The 5,348-nt window shown below is 41.4% G+C and overlaps 1 non-coding gene across 1 annotated transcript; it reads left to right on the top strand.

The window, feature by feature from the left end:
• Positions 1–4,908: 4,908 nt before the first annotated feature.
• Positions 4,909–5,016, top strand: LOC148564988 (small nucleolar RNA R71). Its single transcript, XR_015884726.1, has one exon. It is a non-coding gene; the product is annotated as a small nucleolar RNA R71 (small nucleolar RNA).
• The last annotated feature ends 332 nt before the right edge of the window (positions 5,017–5,348 follow it).

Here is a 5,348-nt window from a genome sequence, read left to right as displayed (position 1 = left end):
TCAAACTATGAAAATCATATTCAGCAGGATGAGCCAAGGAAATTTCACTCTATCGCTAGAATGAGGTTTCTATTAGCTCAGGCAAAACTTCAAACAGTTAGTGGGTTAGTCAAAAATAAAGAAAAAGTGCTTGATCTAGACCACCACCTCACTTAATCATTGTCAATCTAATCAATCCCCGGCAACGGCGCCAAAAACTTGATGAGATATTTTGGTGAGAGACGAATCTCTTCCAAAACACCCAAAACTAACCGGCAAGTGCACCGGGTCGTATCAAGTAATAAAAACTCACGGGAGTGAGGTCGATCCCACAGGGATTGAAGGATTGAGCAATTTTAGTTTAGTGGTTGATTTAGTCAAGCGAATCAAGATTTGGTTGGGTGATTTGTGAATTGCAGAATGTAAATTGCATGAAATTAAAGAGAGCGGGAAAGTAAATTGCTGAAACTTAAAGAACAAGAAATTAAATGGCAGAAACTTAAAGTGCAAGAAATGTAAATTGCGGAATCTTAAAGTGCAAGGAATATAAATTGCTTGAAATGGAAAGGGAATTGGGATGTGGATTTGCAGAATTTAAACAAAGAAAAACTAAATTGCATCAAACAGAAGAGGGAAAGGGAATTGGGATTAAACCGGATCTTGAAGCAGTAAAGTAAATGAACAGAAAAAGCAATAAGCAGGGAATTGAAATGAGAAATTCAGATCTCAGGACCCAGAGACTAGAAAACCAAGTCTAGATCTCAATGCCTTCCTAGATCCAACAAGAACAATAGCAAGGAAATTGTAAATTGCAAAGAGAATAGATGAAGAAGTAAGTAACAGAAACGAAAATTCAATTAAGCAGTAAATAAACAGAGAGATCCAAGATTGAGATTGAAACAGAATTTCTTCAATTCTCCAATCCAAGATCCAAGACAAAAGTAAAATGCAATTGAAAGCAAATGAAAACAAGAAATTAAAGTTCACTCAGAAAGCTTCCCAAAAACTCTTATGAAAATTCTAAAAGGAAAGCTCCCTCAATAACTTGAATTCTATCCTATTTATACACTTTCCAAAATGATCTTCAAGCCTTGAGTTGGGCCTTGGTTGATTGCTCTTGAAGATTGAAGAAGAACCGAAGTGAACCAATTGAACCGGTTTTTGAAGTTAGCCAAAGTTAGTCTCAACGTTAGGGTCAAAGTTAGGGGTCTAACTTTGACCCTAACTTTTCATATCAGCAAGCTAAATTCCCTGGTTTGGACGTTGGTGCCAACGTTAGGGGTCTAACTTTGACCCTAACGTTGGCAATGCTTGGTGCTAGTGGTGCCAACGTTAGCCTCCAAGTTAGGGGGCTAACGTTGGCGCAAACGTTGGCCTTCCTCCTTTGTGATTCAAGTGCCAACGTTAGCCTCCAAGTTAGGGGGCTAACGTTGGCGCAAACGTTGGTGCCCAGGGGAGAAACTCTCAAGTTCCAACGTTAGCCTCCAAGTTAGGGGGCTAACGTTGGAGCTAACGTTGGCCACTTCCAGGGAGTGATTTACATGCCCAACGTTAGCCTCCAAGTTAGGGGGCTAACGTTGGGGCTAACTTCATGCAACCCGGTTCAATTTTCACTTATTCCATTGTCCTCTCTTCACTCCTAGCCATTCCTCTTTGCTTCACCCTTTCTCCAAGCCTTCTTCACCTATCATTGATCAACCAAACTAATCAAAGCTTTGCTCAAAATCATGAGGTATTCAATCTTCCACAATATGCAACAAATATAGCACAAAACCTCATGAAATGGCATGAATTCACATATGGTTGGTTCAATCAAGGGAAACATGAAAATCTACTCAATTAGCTTGCTTGTAGCTCAAGAAAGTGCATAATTCTAATGAAAACTAAAGAAAAAGACTAGCTAAAATGGGCTAAGATGACTTGTCATCAGGCGTGCGTTTTCTTCCATCATTGGCAAGGTAAACGCCAGCCTTACATTTTCCGGACTGAAATCTAAGTGGTTCCCCCGAACCATGGTAAGATAATTCTTTGGGTTCGGGTTCTTACTTTGATCATGGTTCCTAGTGATCCATGCATCGGCATAGAATTCTTGAACCATTAGGATTCCGACTTGTTGAATGGGGTTGGTTAGAACTTCTCAACCTCTTCTTTGGATCTCATGTCGAATTTCCGGATACTCATTTTTCATGAGTTTGAAAGGGACCTCGGGGATCACCTTCTTCTTGGCCACAACATCATAGAAGTGGTCTTGATGGGTTTTGGAGATGAATCTTTCCATCTCCCATGACTCGGAGGTGGAAGCTTTTGTCTTCCCTTTCCCTTTTCTAGAGGTTTCTCCGGTCTTAGGTGCCATCAATGGTAATGGAAAAACAAAAAGCTTATGCTTTTACCATACCAAACTTAGAATATTGCTCGCCCTCGAGAAAGAGAAAAAAGAAAAGAAGAAGAAGAAGAGAAAATATGGAGGAGAGTGGGGGGAGGTATATTCAGCCAAGGTATAGAAGAGAGGGTTGTGTTGTGTGGAAATGAAGGAGGGATGGAGGGGTTTATATAGTGAGGGGAGAATGGATGGATGTGAGTGGTGAAGGGGTAATAGGGAAGAGAGTTTGAGGTGATTGGTGAAGGGTTTTGGGGAAGGGTGTTTATTGGGAAGAGAGGATGAATGTTGAGAAGAGTGAAGAGTATGAGTGGAGGTATGTGGGGATCCTGTGGGGTCCACAGATGCTGAGATGATCCTGTGGGGTCCACAGATCCTGAGGTGTCAAGGAATTGCATCCCTACACCAATTAGGCATGTAAAACGCCTTTGCATGCAATTCTGGCGTTTAAACGCTGAATTGATGCTTGTTCTGGGCGTTTAACGCCCAGATGCAGCATGTTTCTAGCGTTGAACGCCAGTTCTATGCTTGTTTCTGGCGTTCAGCGCCAGCTCTTCTCAGGGTGTATTCTTGGCGTCTAAATGCCAGGATGTTGCTTGTTTCTGGCGTTCAACGCCAGATGCTCCTTACTGGCGTTTAAACGTCAGTAAGTCCTTCCTCCAGGGTGTGATTTTTCTTCTGCTGTTTTTGATTCTGTTTTTAATTTTTGTATTTATTTTGTGACTCCACATGATCATGAACCTAATAAAACATAAAAGAACAATAAAAATAAAAATAGAATTAAATAAATAAAAACTGGGTTGCCTCCCAACAAGCGCTTCTTTAATGTCAATAGCTTGACAGTGGGCTCTCATGGAGCCACACAGGTGATCAGGTCAATTTTATAGACTCCCAACACCAAACTTATAGTTTGGATGTGGGGATTCAACACCAAACTTAGAGTTTGGCTGAGTCCTCCCAACACCAAACTTAGAGTTTGATTGTGGGGGCTTTGGTTGACTCTGTACTGAGAGAAGCTTTTCATGCTTCCTCTCCATTATTACAGAAGGAGATCCTTGAGTTTTAAACACAAGGTTGTCCTCATTCAGTTGAAGGACCAACTCTCCTCTGTCCACATCAATCATAGTTCTTGGTGTGGCTAGGAAGGGTCTTCTAAGGATAATGGATTCATCCTCATCCTTTCCAATGTCTAGGATTATGAAATCAGCAGGGATGTAAAGGCCTTCAACCCTTACTAGCACGTCCTCTACTAGTCCATAAGCCATCTTCATAGATTTATTTGCCATCTCTAATGAGAAATTGGCAGCCTGTACCTCAAGGATTTCCAGTTTCTCCATTACAGAGAGTGGCATGAGGTTTATCCCTGACCCAAGGTCGCATAGAGCCTTCTCAAAGGTCATGGTGCCTATGGTACAAGGTATTAGGAACTTTCCAGGATCCTGTTTCTTCTGAGGTAATGTCAGTTGATCCAAATCACTCAGTTCATTGATGAGCAAGGGAGGTTCATTTTCCCAAGTCTCATTACCAAATAATTTGGCATTTAGCTTCATGATTGCACCAAGGTACTTGGCAACTTGCTCTTCAGTAACATCCTCATTTTCTTCAGAAGAAGAATACTCATCAGAGCTCATGAAGGGCATAAGGAGGTTCATTAGAATCTCTATGGTCTCTATATGAGCCTCAGAGTCCTTTGGTTCCTCAAAGAGAAACTCCTTGTTGATCACTGGACATCCCAGGAGGTCTTCCTCACTGGGATTCACGTCCTCTTCCTCTTTTGTGGGTTCGGCCATGATTGTTATATCAATGGCCTTGCACTCTCTCTTTGGATTCTCTTCTGTATTGCTTGGGAGAGTACTAGGAGGTGTTTCAGTGATTTTCTTACTCAGCTAGCCCACTTGTGCCTCCAAATTTCTTATGGAGGACCTTGTTGCACTCATGAAACTTAAAGTGGCCTTGGACAGATCAGAGACTAAGTTTGCTAAATTAGAGGTATTTTGTTCAGAGTTCTCTGTCTGTTGCTGAGAAGATGATGGAAAAGGCTTGCTATTGCTGAGCCTGTTTCTTCCACCATTATTAAAGCCTTGTTGAGGCTTTTGTTGATCCTTCCATGAGAAATTTGGATGATTTCTCCATGATTAATTATAGGTGTTTCCATAAGGTTCACCCATGTAATTTACCTCTGCTATTACAGGGTTATCAGGATCATAAGCTTCTTCTTCAGAAGATGCCTCTTTAGTACTGTTGGATGCATTTTGCCATCCATTCAGACTTTGGGAAATCATGTTGACTTGCTGAGTCAACACTTTGTTCTGAGCCAATATGGCATTCAGAGCATCAATTTCAAGAACTCCTTTCTTCTGAGGCGTCCCATTATTCACGGAATTTCTCTCAGAAGTATACATGAATTGATTATTTGCAACCATGTCAATAAGTTCTTGAGCTTCTGCAGGCATTTTCTTTAGGTGAATGGATCCACCTGCAGAATGGTCCAGTGACATCTTGGAGAACTCAGACAGACCATAATAGAATATATCCAGAATGGTCCATTCTGAAAGCATGTCAGGAGGACAGCTTTTGGTCATCTGCTTGTATCTTTTCCAAGCTTCATAGAGGGATTCACCATCTTTTTGCTTGAAGGTCTGAACATCCACTCTAAGCTTGCTCATCTTTTGAGGAGGAAAGAACTTAGCCAAGAAGGCCGTGACCAGCTTATCCCAAGAGTTCAGGCTATCTTTAGGTTGTGAGTCCAACCATGTTCTAGCTCTGTCTCTTACAGCAAAAGGGAAAAGCATGAGCCTGTAGTCTTCAGGATCTACTCCATTAGTTTTAACAGTCTCACAGATCTGCAGGAACTCAGTTAAAAACTAGTAGGGATCTTCTAATGGAAGTCCATAGAATTTGCAGTTTTGTTGCATTAGAGCAACTAATTGAGGTTTCAGCTCAAAATTGTTTGCTCCAATGGTGGGGATTGAGATGCTTCTTCCATCAAACT

Source organism: Arachis ipaensis, chromosome B5, assembly GCF_059453495.1.
Source record: "Arachis ipaensis isolate K30076 ecotype BB chromosome B5, ASM5945349v1, whole genome shotgun sequence".
Lineage (NCBI taxonomy): Eukaryota > Viridiplantae > Streptophyta > Magnoliopsida > Fabales > Fabaceae > Arachis > Arachis ipaensis.
Note: the sequence above shows the minus strand (reverse complement) of the source record. Positions and strands in the feature narration are given on the sequence as shown.